This window comes from Phaenicophaeus curvirostris, chromosome 30 (assembly GCF_032191515.1).
Source record: "Phaenicophaeus curvirostris isolate KB17595 chromosome 30, BPBGC_Pcur_1.0, whole genome shotgun sequence".
Taxonomy (NCBI): Eukaryota; Metazoa; Chordata; class Aves; order Cuculiformes; family Cuculidae; genus Phaenicophaeus; species Phaenicophaeus curvirostris.
In genome coordinates, this window is record NC_091421.1 from 4,757,137 (window position 1) to 4,775,563 (window position 18,427).

Consider the following 18,427-nt stretch of genomic DNA (forward strand, 5'->3'; position numbering starts at 1 on the left):
TCCTCCATGAGGTTTGAGCTGGAGCCCCTTCAAGGACAGGTGGAGAGAGTTGGGGTTGTTTGTCCTGGGGAAGAGAAGGCTCTGGGGAGGCCTTAGAGCAGCTTCCAGGACTGAAAGGGGCTGCAGGAAAGCTGGGGGGGGTGCTCTTGACCAGAGAGCGTAGGGAGAGGATGAGGGGAAACAGTTTTGAGCTGAAAGAGGGGAGATTGAGGTGAGACCTTAGGGAGAAATGTTTTCCTGTGAGGATGGGGAGACCCTGGCCCAGGTTTTCCAGAGCAGTGGTGACTGCCCCATCCCTGGAGGTGTTCAAGGCCAGGTTGGATGGGGCTTGGACCCCCTGATCCAGTGGGAGGTGGGTTGGAACTGGATGGGCTTTGAGATCCCTTCCAACCCAACCCATTCTGTGATTCTATAATTTCAAAGCCTGGCCTGAACGTGTCACCCTTCGTTAGGACAGAAAACAGCGCTGGCCACATATTCCGGGCGCAGTTTATTCAAAGTGAGCCCTTCCTCCTCTGCGGCAAGGATGCCATTTGGCTGGTGAGCCCAGCTACTAAAAGGAAATTCTCATTTGGAAGGAGGGAAAGGGGGAGATGGAGCCAGAGACATCCGAGGCACAGTTCCTCCCTGCCCTGCCAGCTGCCTTGGCTTCCACCAGCATAAAAAACCAAAATCAAAGCAAACTCGCATGTTACACACACCCAGCTCTACCCGACCCATCAGCCGATGCAGCCGGGTCAGGGTTCACTTCACCCACACGCAACCAGCAGAAGCTGCTTTGCAGAGCTCCAGCTCCTTCCAAGTTCCCAGAGAGAGGGGCTGCTCTCTTCCAACAGCTCTGAGTCTTGAGAAGACGGGAATTGAATCTAAAAGCGCGATTTAGAGTCCTGCGGTCAGGCACGAATGGCCCCCCCAGCGTTAGCCCCGGCTGCTGGATGTTATCAGGTTGCATTCCAGCCTCGACTACTGTGAATCAGCAGAGAGGGATTTTTTTTTTTTTTACAGAGCACGAGATGTAAAACAGAAAGCAATCCAGGCAGGTAAAACGCCAGCCTGGTGTCAGATAAACTCTTGGAAAGGCAGAGCCTTTCTCTGCAGCCTGGGCAGAAACAATAATTCAGCAGGAAGCAAGCTGAACGTCACCCTGCTTTGCAATATCAGTGGCCAAATCAATGAAAAACCATTTTCTAATCTTAATTACCTCCAAGCTGCATCACTGATTTTAGGTAAGGATGAGCCCGTCTTCTATTCAAAGTCCAAGCTCTCTTTTCTGCACCATTAGCACCACAGCCAATGCAGGAGAGGCTCCAGAAAGCCTCCTTCGCCTCGCTGCTCTTGAATTCCCAGGTCCCAGCCACCGCTCCAGGTCCCTCGCGCTTATTACATCCCATCCTGCAAAGCAAACATTCCCCATTTAAATCCAGTTAGAAGCCAGCGTAAGTCAGAGCAGGATCCGGCGATCCAGAGATGTCAGAGTTTGCTGGTGTTGTGGGGATGCCATGGTAACACCACATAGTTTCACAACCGCATGGACCGGTAAATATTTCCAAGCCCATGCGAATGACCCCAAGAAATTCAGGTTTGGTAGCACAGAGGACACGGCGGTGACTGGTTGACACGCTCTCAGAGGAGCGAATGCTTTGACATTGCGATCGTGTCACGACAAAGCCACCCAGGAGCAGCACTCCCAAAGCCAACGCAGGACTCCCAAAATATAAATCTCTTGGCGAACCCTTGGCAAAGCAAATCGAGCTCTCAATGCCAGTTGGGAAAGTTTCAAAACCCCCTTCTGCCCCAAAACAAACCAAATATGCTCATGGCCTAATGGAAAAGGAAGAAAGTCCTTCCAGTATGGAAAGGAGCTCCAGGAAAGCAGAGGAGGGGCTCTTCATCAAGGAGAGGATGAGAGGGAATGGGTCTTCAGCTGGAAGAGGAAAGATTGAGATGGGATGTGAGGGAGAAATGTTTTCTTGGGAGGAGGGTGGGGAGATCCTGGCCCAGGTTGCCCAGAGCAGTGGTGGCTGCTCCATCCCTGGAGGTGTTGAGGGCCAGGTTGGATGGGGCTTGGAGCCCCTGATCCAGTGGGAGGTGTCCCTGCCCATGGCAGGGGTGGGACTGGATGGGCTTTGAGGTCCTTTCCAACCCAAACCATTCCATGATTCTATAATCTTTGAGGTCCCTTCCAACCCAAACTGTTCTGGGATGCTCTGGATGGGGCTTGGAGCCCCTGATCCAGTGGGAGGTGTCCCTGCCCATGACAGGGGGTGGAACTGGATGGGCTTTGAGGTCCCTTCCAACCATTCTATGATTCTAAATCTTCACAGGTGAGCAAAATCGTGTGTTACGAACACGTTATTATGCTGATCGATGTCAGCCTGTTCTTTCCACATCTCCTGCCAGTACCCTGCGGGCTGTCACTTCCCGCTGTGTGTCAAGATCACAATGTTTGCATCAAAAGCTTTCTGGAGCAGGGAGTGTCCTTGGGCTTTGTGTTTGCACAGTGCAGTCCTGGTTTGTTATCACTGCTTCAGCTGTGAGTCATAAATTAATTAGTGTCCTAACGATACGCAGTGTTTTAGTGGTCTCACGCTTGGGGTATTGCAAGAGCACAGTGGGGCACTCGAGGGGCTGCGAGAACGACACTGGCAAGCTCTTCTTCTTGCTAATAACACCCAAAAGCAAAGCCAACACCCCTCGCACCCACACCTGCAGCCGTAAAACTGCCACCGCAGCTCGTCCTCCAGGATCTAAGCAGCCTCGTTAATAAACATTGCCAGCTCATCAATAATTCCTGAGAATGCAGACGGGTTGCTCCAGAGGGAACCTGTTCTCTTCCTGTCCCAAAAGCAGACAGTGTCTATCACCAACAAGCCCTGTGTGGATGGAGGGGGGGTGTTATCTACAAGAATGTTTTATTGATCTATTTAGTCCTGCGTCCTGTCTTACTCGGGCCATAAAGCTCAATATAATGACGCAGTTCTTCAGTCTAGTATCTCAATGACAGGAACGGCGACGGCTCCTGATTTGAAGGATTCATTTGTTCCAAAGGTTGGGACCTTGGTGCAGTTCATCGCCCACCAACGGAGCTCTCCTGCTCTGCGCTGGGACCTTGCGTCTACTATGTTGTGTAATTCTTGTCTTTACTTTTATTCCACTACCCACTTAGAATCGTGGGATGGTTTGGGTTGGAAGGGACCTCAAAGCCCACCCAGTCCCACCCCTGCCATGGGCAGGGACACCTCCCACTGGTTCAGGAGCTCCAAGCCCCATCCAACCTGGCCTGGAACATCTCCAGGGATGGGGCAGCCACCATGTCTCTGGGCAACTTGGGCCAGGGCGTCTCCACCCCACAGGAAAAGATTTCTTCCCAAGATCTCATTCCTTTCACCTGAAAACCATCTGCCCTTGTCCCACCCCAACCAATGCACCTAAATGGTTCCCTTGAACCTGGTACGATTCCCCTGCTAATGTTAATTCACCACTCTTAGCTTCACACTGGACAAGCTGGGCTGAAACCTTCACATCTCTCAAACCCAAGTGGCTTTTCTGAGGAGTTGGAGTCACCTCCGTGGCCTCTATCTGCACCAGCACCCTTGGCACGGGCATCGCCGTCGCTCGCACTCCAGCTTAAGGCAGTTTTACAGGTGGAAACCACATCTTGCTGTCCAATCTCACAGCCCCACAGCCAGGTCTAAGACAACTCACCACGGCCAATTCTTACTCCAAGCCTGATCATAAGGCTTAACCCTGACGTGCTGCCCGTGGAGTGTCCTCCCTTGCCACTCGCAGCTGTAAAAGCTTCAAGTCTCAGTGCTAGAGGCTGGTAGGATGGGTCTCACCTCATCCAAACCGCACCCTCCAGCTACATCGCTCCCTTCCGCAAGGAAATGGAGCAGCCTTAGTATTAAACTGGAGAAGGGTCTGGAGCCCAGGGGTTACGGGGAGCAGCCGATGAAACCCAGAGCTCTTTATTCTGGAGAAGAGGAGGCTGCAGGGAGACCTCATCACTCTCTGCAGCTCCTGGAAAGGAGATTGGAGACAGGAGGGTGCCGGTCTCTTCTCCCAGTAAACGTTAGAATGAGAGGAAATGATCTCAAGTTATGCCAGGGGAGGGTTAGATTGGACACCGGGAAAAATTTAATTACTGAAAGAGTGGTGAAGCAGCGTCAGAAGCTGCCCACGGTGGTGGCGGGGTCTCCATCCCTGGAGGGGTTCAAAAACCACATGGATATAGTACTCTGGGACGTGGTTTGGTCGGCACGGTGGAGCTGGACTGACAGTTGGACTGGATGAGCTTAGAGGGCTTTTCCAAAGTTAACGATTCCATGATTCTGTTACAGGAGGCATTATGGGACCACCAGGAATGGCTGGAAGCAGCTTGTCCAGGGTGACACAACCAGCTGCTGAAGACCAGGGACAGCTCTGTTACAACAAGGCTTCCAGCAAGATCCTTGTCCCTCCAGGAGCTGCATCTCACCTTTCCTCCTCCTTCTGAGGCCGGGAAGCTCGGCTCCTGGCTGCCTGGTGGCTCCTGGGAAGCTGCGGGCTGCTGGCCACGTCATCCACCACCAAGAAACACCTCCTTGAGCTCAGGATTTGTCCTCTTATCTGCAAACCACAAAGTGCATCCGTCTAACCCCCAAAGTGCTTAGATAACAGCCTCAAACCACTCACCAGTGCCTCTAGGAGCAACTTGGACCCCAAAGGGGTTGCTGCCACTGGAGTCTCCCCACCTCCAACATTCCCCAGCTGCTCAGCATGGTGCCGTAGATCCCCCACCCCATGGACTGAGCCCCACACGTACCTCTCATCCCATTGGCAGGAGGAGCGTTTTTAAATCTTGTGCTGCAGCAACAGGAACCTCTGAGCGTTGCCACGAGCTCCTGGACAAACAAGCAAACCCAGGGATGCTCCTGGGGCCACAGCTCATCACGAAAGCTCCTCATGCCTGACACATGGGACAGGCATCCCAGCTACGGATATTCCACCCCCTGCAGCCTACTCTCCACGCACCTAAGCTGTATTTTAACCCTCTCCCCCAAATTGTAAGATCTTATGATTACAAGAAATCATGAAGGAATAACTATAAATACAGTTATAATTATGTATAATCATAATTACACGAATAATTTTGACATGAAAGTCGAGAGTCGCTCCCACAGCCGAAGCCCGAGGAAAAACAAACAAACAAACACTTCAGTTCTCAGAGCTGAGGTGAAACTGCCAGCCCTGGGAATGCCAGGTGCAGTTTTTCTGCCAACAGCACAGCTCAGAAGAGCAGAAAATCCATGTTCTGTCCCCACGAAAATCACACGTGACTGCTGAGCCCATCTGATCAAACATCTGCAGGTACTCACAGCGTACAGAGCAGGCGAGCTGGGTCAAATCGGAGTCCATCTACACCAGCCAGCTCCAAAATAATTATCAAGTGATCCTTCCTGGTCATATTTCTCCATCTGTCAGCTGTTTAAACCCTTCCCAAGGTGGAGGTTGCCCTTGATTAGCACATTCAACCACTGCCAACGGTCCTCTCTCCCCATTACTGCTCCTTTCCTTGGTTAAAACCATCGTTTAAGCCTGCACCAACGAGATTGCAAGTGGTGTAAGAAGACCTTCCCGTGTTCCTCTTTTAATTAACTCAATTGCAAACTAATGGGTTCCATCCAGAGCAGATGGAAACCATAAGGTCATTTGGCTGCAATCAAGGGAACACCACCAGTTTGCAGGAGCTGAAATAGAACTCGTGTAACAGTTTGCAGCGTTCTTACAGCGTTTGTGGGCCTGAGTCATGCCTAGAGGAAAGGCAAACACCGCAACGTGAGTGGAGCAAAGCATCAGAGTCATGAATGGTTTGGGTTGGAAGGGACCTCAAAGCCCATCCAGTTCCACCCCTGCCATGGGCAGGGACACCTCCCACTGGATCAGGGGCTCCAAGCCCCATCCAACCTGGCCCTGAACCCCTCCACGGATGGGGCAGCCACCCCTGCTCTGGGCAACCTGGGCCAGGGCCTCCCCAAGCAAAAGATTCCTCCCTCAGATCCCATCTCAATCTCCCCTCTTCCAGCTCAAAACCATTCCCCCTCATCCTGTCCCTGCACTCCCTGATCAAGAGCCCCTCCCCAGCTTTCCTGGAGCCCCTTTCCATACTGGAAGCTGCTCTAAGGTCTCCCCAAAGCCTTCTCTTCTCCAGGCTGAACAACCTCACCTCATCTCAGCTTGTCCTCATACAGGAGGTGCTCCAGGCTGTGGATCATCTTCGTGGTCTCCTCTGGACTCACTCTAACAGATCCCTGTCCTTCTATGGAGACAAAAGAGGAGAGACACAACAGCAGAGTTGTCAATGAGAAATAATGCTCTTATCAAAATTATATCTCCTCTGACACAGCTTGGGCAGAGTCAAGGACATGACACCATTTCACACAGAATCACAGAATCATCAGGTTGGAAGAGACCCACCGGATCATCGAGTCCAACCATTCCCATCAATCACTAACCCATGTCCCTCAGCACCTCGTCCACCCGTCCCTTAAACCCCTCCAGGGAAGGGGACTCAACCCCCTCCCTGGGCAGCCTCTGCCACTGCCCAATGACCCTTTCCATGAAATATTTCTTCCTAATGTCCAGACTGAACCTCCCCTGGTGGAGCTTGAGGCCATTCTCTCTCGTCCTGTCCCCTGTCCCTTGGGAGAAGAGCCCAGCTCCCTCCTCTCCACATCAATTTATCCAAATCCAGGAAGGATTAAGGTCTTCCATCCCCCAGAATACCGAGCACCCAACATGGAATCCATCCGAATTCACCAGGGTTCGTAGAGCCCTTGGCGCAGTGTAATTGCAGATGACAACTCCCTGTCTTAACAGCTACCACAACACCCATAACCATCCTCACCCCAGTGACTCCCCGGGAACGAAGCTGCTCCACAACCTCCAGCCCCAATTATGAACTCCAAGATATTTTTGCAAAATCAAAGCTGTCCAAACAGATCTGTTGCCCAATAAATGCTCCCAAGGAAGAAAAAACAACAAAGGAAAACACCGAACTGTATGTGGTGGTGGAGAGATAAACTGTCCTGCAGGCAGGATGTACGTGGGAGAGGCAGGAGAGGAACCCGCACCACCTCCCTCCCCATGTCACCGAACACCTGCCTGCAAATTCCTTTAAATCTTCAGGCCACTGGATTGCAAAAAACTCCAGCAGATCCCACGTAAAGTGTCCTCCTGCTGCAGCAGGTGGTCTGAACCAGCCAGGGTTTCCAGAGATGAGCTGGTTAAAGATGTTACTGCTCCTGCAGGAGGGTTGGACTTGATGACCTGTAAAGGTCCCTTCCAACTAAAAGCATTCGATGATTCTGTGACTCTCCTGGACAAACGCTGGACATAGAATCATTATCATGGAAAGGGTGATTGGTCCCTGTCCGAGGCTGCCCAGGGAGGGGGTTGAGTCCCCTTCCCTGGAGGGGTTTAAGGGACGAGGTGCTGAGGGACATGGGTTAGTGATTGATGGGAATGGTTGGACTCGATGATCCTGTGGGTCTTTTCCAACTAGTGATGCTATGATTCTATGATTATCGTGCAGGCCACCAACATGCTCGCCTCCACAGAGCTGCTTCTTGCTAAATTCCCCCCTCTGCAAAGGGGAATGTCCACACAGCCGCAACCCAGGTCCATCCTGGGGATCCACACTGCCCCTCATTCCACAAGTGCCTTTCCAGAGCATAAGGGTTTTCTTGGTGCTCCTAGCTCAGAAAAACCCCAAACCTCCTCTAAGGTAGGAGATCCAAAACAGGTGAAGGTCCCAGAGGTGCAAGAGAACCTGAGATGAGGAGGATATCTGCTCTGCTCTTTCCTACCCACTTCACCCTCAGGCTCAGCTCAAGGGGTACGGGGCAGAAGACAAGCAGGAAGACCAGATCCTGGGCTGCATCAGAAGTGCGACCATGAGGTCAAGGGAAAAGATTCTGCCTCTCTGCTCCACTCTGATGAGGCACCACCAGGAGCCTTGATTTCAGTTCTGGAGTCACAGAATAGTTTGGCTTGGAAAGGACCTTAAAGGTCATCTAGTTCCAACCCCCCCTGCCATCAGCAGGGACATCCCATTAGATCTGGGTCCTCCAAGCCCCATCCAACCTGGCCTTGGACACCTCCAGAGATGGGGCAGCCACAGCTTCCCTGGGCAACCTGTTCCAGTTCCTCACCACTCTTACAGCGAAGAAATTCTTACGTCTGGTCTAAATCCACCCCTCTCCAATTTAAAGCTATTCCCCCATGTCCTATCACTCCATGCCCTCATGAAAAGCCCCTCCCCAGCTTTCTTGTAGCTCCTTCAGGACCTGGAAGCTGCTCTAAGGTCTCCTTGGAGCCTTCTCTTCTCCAGGCTGAACAACCCCAACTCTCTCAGCCTGATAAATCACATGGGAGGTGCTCCAGCCCTCGGATCATCCTTGCAACCCTCCTCTGGACCTGCTTCGACATGGTCACAAAAATTCAAGTGATTAATTTATGACAAGTGTTTTATTAGGGCTGTAGTCACCAAGCTGAGATGGTTCTTTCTGCTCTACAGAGGGGCCAATTCAGCTCGCAGGGAGACAAGGGGTTGCTCCTACAATTGTGAACACGGGAAATACAGGAATTTGGAGAATTGTCCTCCCAAGATCTGGGCTTCAGAGCTTTCCACCCGCCTGCTGTCGCACCAGCCAGGGATTTTCTCTCACCCCTTCTTTCTCAACCAGCAGGACACGCGGCTCCAGCCCCCAGCTTTTAGCTGAGTGTGTGAGTCAGAAGCTTCCAAAAGGAAGGTGCAACCCCCCCTTTCCTCTGCTCTTCTCCCAGCTTGGGACTTGGCATCGGGTTTTACGGTCCGAGCAAAGGGCACGATTGCAGCCTTGGCCCTGACGGGGAGCCCAGCCCTGGGTGCTGATGGCAGCAGAGGGCGTGGTGGGTCTGTGTCCCGCATCACCAGCATCAAAACACTCAACAATGACAATAATAATTACAATTATCTCGCACCTGCCCACACTGCTGGGACATGAATGACTCCTTCCCAGGCTGTGGGAGGGGGAAGAAGATCAGGTCCAGCATTAGGTGGAGCTGGGGCCACCCGTGACCATACCTGCTGCTCCAAGAACCCACCTCCAGCCCCAGCTGCCTCTCCACTATGCTCTCCAGCTTCCCAAGGCCACCTCCAGCCCCAGCTGCCTCCCCTCGATGCTCTCCAGCTCCCCCAAAGCCACCTCCAGCCCCAGCTGCTGTTCCACTACCCTCTCCAGCTCCCCAAAGCCACCTCCAGCCCCAGCTGCCTCCCCTAGATGCTCCACAGCTCTCCAAAGCCACCTCCAGCTCCCCAAAGCCACCTCCAGCCTCAGCTGCCTCCCCTTGATGCTCTCCAGCTCCCCCAAAGCCACCTCCAGTCCCAGCTGCTGCTCCACTACCCTCTCCAGCTCCCCAAAGACACCTCCAGCCCCAGCTGCCTCCCCTCGATGCCCTCCAGCTCCCCAAAGACACCTCCAGCTCCCCCAAAGCCACCTCCAGCGCCAGCTGCCGCTCCTCTACGCTCTCCAGCTCCACAAAGCCACCTCCAGCCCCAGCCGCCTCCCCTAGATGCTCCCCAGCTCTCCAAACCCACCTCCAGCTTGCCAAAGCCACCTCCAGCCTTGGCTACCTCCCCTAGATGCTCTCCAGCTCCCCAAAGCCACCTCCAGCTCCCCAAAGCCACCTCCAGCCTCAGCTGCCTCCCCTTGACGCTCTCCAGCTCCCCAAAGCCACCTCCAGCTCCCCCAAAGCCACCTCCAGCCCCAGCTGCTGCTCCACTACCCTCTCCAGCTCCCCAAAGACACCTCCAGCCTCAGCTGCCTCCCCTCAATGTTCTCCAGCTCCCCAAAGCCACCTCCAGCTCCCCCAAAGCCACCTCCAGCCCCAGCTGCCTCCCCTCAATGCCCTCCAGCTCTCCAAAGCCACCTCCAGCTCCCCAAAGCCACCTCCAGCCCCACCTGCCTCCCCTCGATGCCCTCCAGCTCCCCAAAGCCACCCCCAGCTCCCCCAAAGCCACCTCCAGCCCCAGCTGCCTCCCCTAGATGCTCTCCAGCTCCCCAAAGCCACCTCCAGCTCCCCCAAAATCCACCTCCAGCCGCAGCTGCCGCTCCACTACCCTCTCCAGCTCCCCAAAGCCACCTCCAGCCTCAGCTGCCTCCCCTAGATGCTCTCCAGCTCCCCAAAGCCACCTCCAGCTCCCCAAAGCCACCTCCAGCCTCAGCTGCCTCCCCTAGATGCTCCCCAGCTCTCCAAAGCCACCTCCAGCTCCCCAAAGCCACCTCCAGCCCCACCTGCCTCCCCTCAATGCTCTCCAGCTCCCCAAAGCCACCTCCAGCTCCCCAAAGCCACCTCCAGCTCCCCCAAAGCCACCTCCAGCCCCAGCTGCTGCTCCACTACCCTCTCCATCTCCCCTAAGCCACCTCCAGCTCCCCCAAAGCCACCTCCAGCCCCAGCTGTCGTTCCACTACCCTCTCCATCTCCCCAAAGCCACCTCCAGCCTCAGCTGCCTCCCCTTGATGCTCTCCAGCTCTCCAAAGCCACCTCCAGCTCCCCCAAAGCCACCTCCAGCCCCAGCTGCCTCCCCTTGATGCTCTCCAGCTCCCCAAAGCCACCTCCAGCCCCAGCTGCCTCCCCTTGATGCTCTCCAGCTCCCCAAAGCCACCTCCAGCTCCCCCAAAGCCACCTCCAGCCCCAGCTGCCTCGCTTTGACGCTCTCCAGCTCCCCAAAGCCACCTCCAGCCCCAGCTGCCTCCCCTTGTTGCTCTCCACCTCTCCAAAGCCACCTCCAGCTCCCCAAAGCCACCTCCAGCCTCAGCTGCCTCCCCTTGATGCTCTCCACCTCTCCAAAGCCACCTCCAGCTCCCCAAAGCCACCTCCAGCCCCAGCTGCCTCCCCTTGACGCTCTCCAGCTCCCCAAAGCCACCTCCAGCCCCAGCTGCCTCCCCTTGATGCTCTCCAGCTCCTCAAAGCCACCTCCAGCCACCAACTCCACTTGCAGCAGGTTTCCACATTACACAAGGACAGCGTGGGAGGAGAGAGGCTTGGCAACAAAAAGAGGAGAGGAAAAACAGCTCCAAGAGTGCCAACAGCTCTCCATGACACTGTGGGTGCTTTCTTCTCGAATTCCACGCGCTGCAGAGCTTCTCAGCACAGGGGAAGAGCTTTACCTGGGATGAAACAAAGCTGCAGGGCCCTTGAGGGCAGGACCGAGTTTCCAGTTCACCGCGTTCACCAGGCGTGCGCCAGGCATGAATCAGTCGCACAGAATTTGACCCCAGGAGTTACAAATCAGGATGAATCAGGTCTGGTACCAGCTTCAAGGATAACAGACTCGCTCCCGGGCTTAGTGCCAGCGTGGCCCCGACACACACATAGAATCATAGAAGAGTTAGGGCTGGAATGGACCTTAAAGATCATCCAAGCTCCCTGAGATGGGCAGAGACATCCCACTAGATGAGGTTACCCAAGCCTCATCCAACTTGGTCTTGGACACTTCCAGGGATGGGGCAGCCACAACTTCCTTGGGTAACCTGTTCCAGTTTCTCCCCCCTCTCATGGTGAAGAAATTCTTCCCAATGTCTCATCTAAATCTGCCCTCTCCAGCTTACATCCATTCCCCCTTCTCCCGTCACCACAGGCTTTTATGAAGAGCCTCTCTCCAGCTTTCTTGTAGGCTCCTTTAAAGCACTAGAAGGTCACTATGAGGTCTCCTCAGAGCCTTCTCTTCTCCAGGCTGAACATAGAATCATAGAATCATAGAATAACCAGGTTGGAAGAGACCCACCGGATCATCGAGTCCAACCATTCCCATCAAACACTAAACCATGCCCCTTAGCACCTCATCCACCCGTGCCTTAAACATCTCCAGGGAAGGTGAATCAACCACCAACTCCAACTCTCTCCACCTGTCCTCACAGGGAAGGTGCTCCAGCCCTCAGATCATCTCTGCAGCCTCCTCTGGACCCGCTCCAACAGCTCCACATCCACATGTGGGACTGCACGGAGCCGTCGCAAGGGCACGTGCAACCCGGCCACGCCGCGTCACGACCGTCTTCACAAAGCTGGGACAGAGCGAAACAAGCCAGCGATTCCTCCCTCCGCCTCCAGGCGCTGACTTGGTCCCGTGCCCGTGCTCCGTGCACGCTACAAACCCGCTGAGCTACGCTACGGGGCACAACGTTTGGTGCCAACCCTTCCCTTGCAGACACGTCGGGATGGTGAGCGGCTCCCAACCACAAAGAGGAGGCTTCGGGAGTGAAGCAGCCCTCAGGGGGAACCCAGCACCACAACCACACACCCAGCAACTGCCCCTTGGCAGGAAGGCAAGTGCTGGCCAGGAGCAGAGCGGCCCGTGCCCTGCTGTCCCTGCCCACGCTGCGCAGGGCTTGGGTTGCATCATTTGGGAAGAACGCGGCATGACAAACCACCCCAGGAGAGCTGCAGAGAGGGGGAGGCAGCACCTGTTCTGCATTTATCATAGAACGCTCTGGGTTGGAAGGAACCCTTAGAGGCCATCAACTCTGGTTGCGTTGTAGGAGCAGGGACACCTCCCACTGGATCAGGGGCTCCAAGTCCCATCCAACCTGGCCTTGAACACCTCCAGGGATGGGGCAGCCACCACTGCTCTGGGCAACCTGGGCCAGGGCCTCCCCACCCTCACAGGAGAACATTTCTCCCTAAGATCTCATCTCAATCTCCTCTCTTGCAGCTCAAAACCGTTCCTCCTCATCCTCTCCCTGCCCTCCCTGATCATGAGCCCCTCCCACCTTTCCTGGAGCCCCTTTCCATACTGGAAGCTGCTCTAAGGTCCCCCCAAAGCCTTCTCTTCTCCAGGCTGAACAACTCCAACTCTCCCAGCCTGTCCTCATACAGCAGGTTCTCCAGCCCTTGGATCATCTCCATGGCCTCATCTGGACTCTCTCCAACAGCTCCACATCCTTCCTGTGTTGAGGATTCCAGAACCAGACTCAGAACTCCAGGTGGGGTCTCACCAGAGAGGAGTAGAAGGGCAGAATCCCCTCCCTCGCCCTGCTGGTCCCCCAGCTTTGGATGCAGCCCAGGACACGGTTGGCTTTCTGGGCTGCAAGCAACTTCAACAGCTCACATTGAGCTTCTCATCCATCAGTGCCCTCAATCCTTCTCCTCAGAGCTGCTCTCAATCCCTTCATTCCGCAGCCTATGCTTGGAATTGTCCCAACCCAGGTGCAGGTCCTTGAACCTGGCCTTGTTGAACCTCCTGAGGTTCACATGGACCCACTTCTCCAGCCTGTCCAAGTCCCTCTGGATGACATGCCAGCCTGTGACAAGCCAACTGCACCACTCAGCTTGGCATCATTTATTCCAGAAAGGTGTTGGTGGCACAAGGCAAAGAAGGAAAGACTGAGATCCAATTCCCACAGGTGGCCACGAGAAAAAAGAAACTCAGACCTTTAGTCTCGTGGTTTGGGCTTCTGAAAAGCACAGGAACGAGGCAGTCGCAAGCAAGGGGGCACAGAGGCACTGGTTCTCCAGCACCAGGAGCTCCCACCCTGCTCTTTGTGGGATCCCACAGCAAATGGGCCTTCAGTTTGTCCTAACAGGACTGGAGCGAGTCCAGAGAAGAGCAACGAAGCTGGTGAGGGGGCTGGAGAAGAAGAGGAGCAGCTGAGAGAGCTGGGGGGGGTTAGCCTGGAGAAGAGGAGGCTGAGGGGAGACCTCATTGCTCTCTGCAACTCCCTGAGAGGAGGTTGTGGAGAGGAGGGAGCTGGGCTCTTCTCCCAAGGGACAGGGGACAGGACGAGAGGGAATGGCCTCAAGCTCCACCAGGGGAGGGTCAGGCTGGACATCAGGAAAAAATATTTCATGGAAAGGGTGATTGGTCCCTGGCAGAGGCTGCCCAGGGAGGGGGTTGAGTCCCCTTCCCTGGAGGGGTTTAAGGGCTGGGTGGACGAGGTGCTGAGGGACATGGGTTAGTGATTGATGGGAATGGTTGGACTCGATGACCCGGTGGGTCTTTTCCAACCTGGTGATTCTATGACTCTAACACAGCTGCTGCCTCACGTGGTGTCACCAACCCCTTCTCCCCTTCCCACCCTCACCACACCCCTGCTCCCAGCTTGGGGCTCCCACATGATGACAAACACAGCAGGAGCTCCGGTTCCTTGTCCTTGCAGAGAAAAAACAGACGGAAAGACATCTCACCTCAAGAGAGACTTACCACCACCACACTAATGGACTTACCATCACCACATTAATTTTAGGAGAGAACCTGCTCTGGGCTGGAATTGCTCTAACCAGCCACCAGCTCCCACCTTATAGATTCATGGAATGGTTCAGGTTGGAAGGGACCTCAAAGCCCATCCAGTTCCACCCCTGCCATGAGCAGGGACACCTCCCACTGATCAGGGGCTCCAAGCCCCACCCAACCTGGCTTTGAACACCTCCAGGGACGGAGCAGCTACCACTGCTCTGGCCAAAATGATCTGTTTGTGCCATTCCCAATGCAAACGTCCACCTTCTAATGATGACTTTGATGTTTTAGATCCTCCCCCGCTAAAAATCCCACTGTATTTCAGCTCCAGAACCTGCAGGTTGCAAAACAAGGAGGTGGCCTCATGAATATCCATAAGACCGCATTGGGAGCTGAAGGTTCGCAGCACCCACTGAAAGACAATACATCATTATTTACGCCGTAAACTATGTGAGAATGACACGCAGAAACAAAATGCCTAATTAAAAATGACACAAGAGCACAGAGCTAGATTGTAATCAGTGGTGGATACTGGGTGCTGTCTAAAAGGAATGAAGTCACTCATTCAGGTGAGGATTGGGAAACAGCAAGCAGCAAAGCCTCACGTTGTAGGTCTCATTTATGCTCTTTTTATAAGCAGGGCTATTGAGAAAGAAGAAGCCAATTGCCAAAGTAACAGGACAGGTTGTTAGAAAGGGAACTAGCAACCTTCAGGCTCCCAGCAGAGCTTCAGACAGTGGGGGACACAGGGAGAATCAGAGAACAGGTTGGATTGGAAGGGACCTCAAAGTTCACCCAGTTCCAGCTCCATGGCTGGACACCTTCCACTGGCAGGGACTCTTCCCACTGGATCTGGGGCTCCAAGCTCCATCCAACATGGCCTTCAACACCTTCAGGGATGGAGCAGCCATCACTACTCCGAACAACCTGGGCCAGGGCCTCCTCACCCTCACAGCAAAACATTCCTCCCTAAGATCTCATTTCAATCTTCCTTCTGTCAGCTCAAAACCATTCCTCCTCATCCTCTCCCTGCACTCCCTGATCACGAGCCCCTCCCCAGCCTTCCTGGAGCCCCTTTCCATATTGGAAGCTGCTCTAAGGTCTCCCCAAAGCCTTCTCTTCTCCAGGCTGAACAACCCCAACTCTCTCAGCCTGTCCTCATACAGGAGTTTCTCCAGCCCTTGGATCATCTCCATGGCCTCCTCTGGACTCGCTGGGATGACAGTTGGGAACACAAAGAGATTCAGGAGCTTTGGGGCATCTTCGATTGAGAAAACAACGTAGCAGGTTTCCAAGATGCAGCAGAGACCCTGGATTTGGGAGATGATGGGATGTGGCTGCCTGGGGAACATGTAGCTCCCAGCAGCTGCTTCCCCAGCCCTGGGCATGGATGGAATCACCCAGCGGGAAGGGAAGAGCCTGCAGCGCTCAGCAGAAATGAGTGATGTCACCACCACTTCATGAGTCCTACTTGGGTGTCTTTTTTTTCAATACCTGACATTTCCTGGAAACTACAACGAGCAAAAGCACAGCAGATCGCTTGGAAACCTTCCTGAGCACGAAGCAGATGAGGGCACGTCCCATCCTGCCTTCCAAACCCTCCTATAAATTCTTTGCAAGTGACGTCTGGTTTGGGGGAAGCGAGTTTTAGCAGAGTTTTAGCTCCTCGCTGCTTCACCCAGAAATCACAGAGGAGGAAGGGGACTTGGATGGCTCTGCGTAGGCACAGAAGGAAAAAAAAAAGAGGAGGTCAGAATGAAAATGTGACACTAGAAGGGTTGACAAGCATAGAAAGAAGGAATAAGGGAGAGAAAAGGGAAGAGCAGGGACGGAGTGAGGCTGGGGAAGGCTGCAGAGCCATCCCAACCACCCCCCAAACCAAGGTCCACGAGGACCTAGAGGCTGGGGTGGAATTCTCCTGTTCCCAGCCACCGTGCCCTGATCCCAGCATGGGAAGGGAGGCTGCAGAACTTCCCTCAGTGCTCATCCACTGTCCCTCAGGGCTAGGAAGGGTCAGGCGAGGAGAGCAACGAGGAGAGCAACGGCAAACCACATGCATGCCCCGAGCTGCAGGTAGCCCTGTGGTCACCGGCGTGTCCTCGGCTGTCCTACGCGGCGCTGGTCTGGGCATGTAGCCTGGGCACCGGGCGCTGCCGAGCGGGCTGAGGGACGGAGCTGGGGCCCAGGAACCGAGCGGGGCTGAACCGTCTCTGCAATCAAAGCTCTGAGCGGCGCTGCTGGTCTGGGACCCTATATAAACGACCTCTCTCCAGCTCAAGCCACGGATCCTCCTATCACACGACGAGGGCCAGCAGCCAAATTTAACCAAAGCAAACCAAGCCTTTAATAAACAGGCCCTCTTCTTGTTTTATTTTTCTACCTGATGTGCTCTCGGTGGACTGACCCTGGCCCTGGAAGCAGGAATATTAGGAAAAGATTTTTCACAGAAAGGGTGATTAGGCACTGGCAGAGGCTGCCCAGGGAGGGGGTTGAGTCCCCTTCCCTGGAGGGGTTTAAGGGACGGGTGGACGAGGTGCTGAGGGACATGGGTTAGTGATTGATGGGAATGGTTGGACTCGATGATCTGGTGAGTCTCTTCCAACCTGGTGATTCTATGATTCTATGATTCTAACCAGCTCTGCCCTGTCCTACCTGTGGCCGCAGTATCAGCCATTCCCCTGCGATGCGTCACTTGGTTTTAACGCGCATCGTTCCCACTCCAGACGCTCCTCGCGTGCCTGATGAGGCTTAAATAAGTCCTGCTGACCCACTCATTACCGCCACCGCTCTCTGAATCCCTCAGCCCTGTCTCAGTCTTGCTTAACCTTAATCATTCAGCTTCCCTGGGGCAAACGCTGCTGCGTTGTTTATGCTTCATACACTACCCGTCCTTACTAAACAGCAATTACTTATGGGACCTTGAGAAATAAATTATCTTACTATGCATATAAATACTGAGCCAATAACCCTAAAAGGTGATTTTCCAGATGGCTGGGCTAAATCTCCATCTATTAAGGGAAGGGTGACAAGATTCTCTAGGTTTGTCTGCTAAGGTTTAAGCACTTCCAGGCCACCCTGTGATGGTTTAAGCCACCCTGTGCCCATCCACAAACCTCGACCTACCAAACAAACTCAAAGCAAAGCATCATCTTTCTCCAGGCATATCCAGACCCTGGGACCTCTCAGCATCTTTGGACGGTGACTGCTTCATCCAAATGGATCAGGAGAGAAACCAGCCCAGGCTGCAAGGACACAGGTGGCAACACCAGGGGAGGAGGAAGACAAAGAAGATTAGTTGGAGGTGTTTGGACCCTTGGTTGCATCCTCCAGAGCTTTCTCCACCTTCCTCTTGTCCCCATCCTTTTTAAGCTTGTTTTCCTGTGTAGCCCAGAAGGCTGGCGCCAAATCTTAAAGCCCAGTTCTGGAGACCAGCCCATTCCAAATTGAACCAAATACCTGACCAAGGAGGAGCATCGAGAACATCAGCAGGAGGGGAAGAAACACCCTGATTCAGCACGGCCTCTCCCATAGGGCAGGGAAGACAGCAAGGGAGAGAAACAAGGCTTGGGCTACCGCTGTGTAAAGCATCCCTCCCGTCTCCATCCTTGGAAAGACAGCATGGGGCGACAGGTTTCTGCACTGCTAAGGGCACCTACGATCCAAAAGAATGGTTCCCCTTCCAGCTGTGCTGAAAAGAGCTCCAGGAAAGCTGGGGAGGTGGTCTTGATCAGGAAGGGCAGAGACAGGTTGAAGGAGAATGGTTTTGAGCTGAAAGATGGGAGATTGAGATGAGATCTTAGGGAGAAAGGTTTTGCCATGAGGATGAGGAGGCTCTGGCCCAGGTTGTCCAGGGAAACTGTGGCTGCCCCATCCCTGGAGGGGTTCAAGGCCAGGTTGGATGGAGCTGGGAGACCCTGATCCAGTGGGAGGTGTCCCTGCCCTTGGCAGGGGGTGGGACTGGATGGGTTTGGAGGTGCCTTCCAACCCAAACCACTCTGTGATTCTATCAGTTCAGCATCAGGCCATTGCTGTGTCCTGGAAAGACTGAAATTAGAGTCTCCCTAGGACCCAGCACCATGAGTAGCAGGGATCCAGCCTCCCCCTAAAGAAGGAAAGCTTGGATCCCCACCTCGCTGTTCCGCCTACCAGGTGGGACAACGGGTGCTCCAGCCT

General features: G+C 54.3%; 1 long non-coding RNA gene across 1 annotated transcript; it reads right to left on the reverse strand.

Moving 5' to 3' along the window:
- Window positions 1-444: 444 nt before the first annotated feature.
- Window positions 445-6,359, reverse strand: LOC138732416 (uncharacterized). The gene is made up of 5 exons (XR_011339274.1): window positions 6,206-6,359; window positions 5,358-5,577; window positions 4,805-4,883; window positions 4,478-4,608; window positions 445-1,392 (listed from the first exon to the last, which is right to left on the reverse strand). It is a non-coding gene; the product is annotated as an uncharacterized lncRNA (long non-coding RNA).
- Window positions 6,360-18,427: the final 12,068 nt, after the last annotated feature.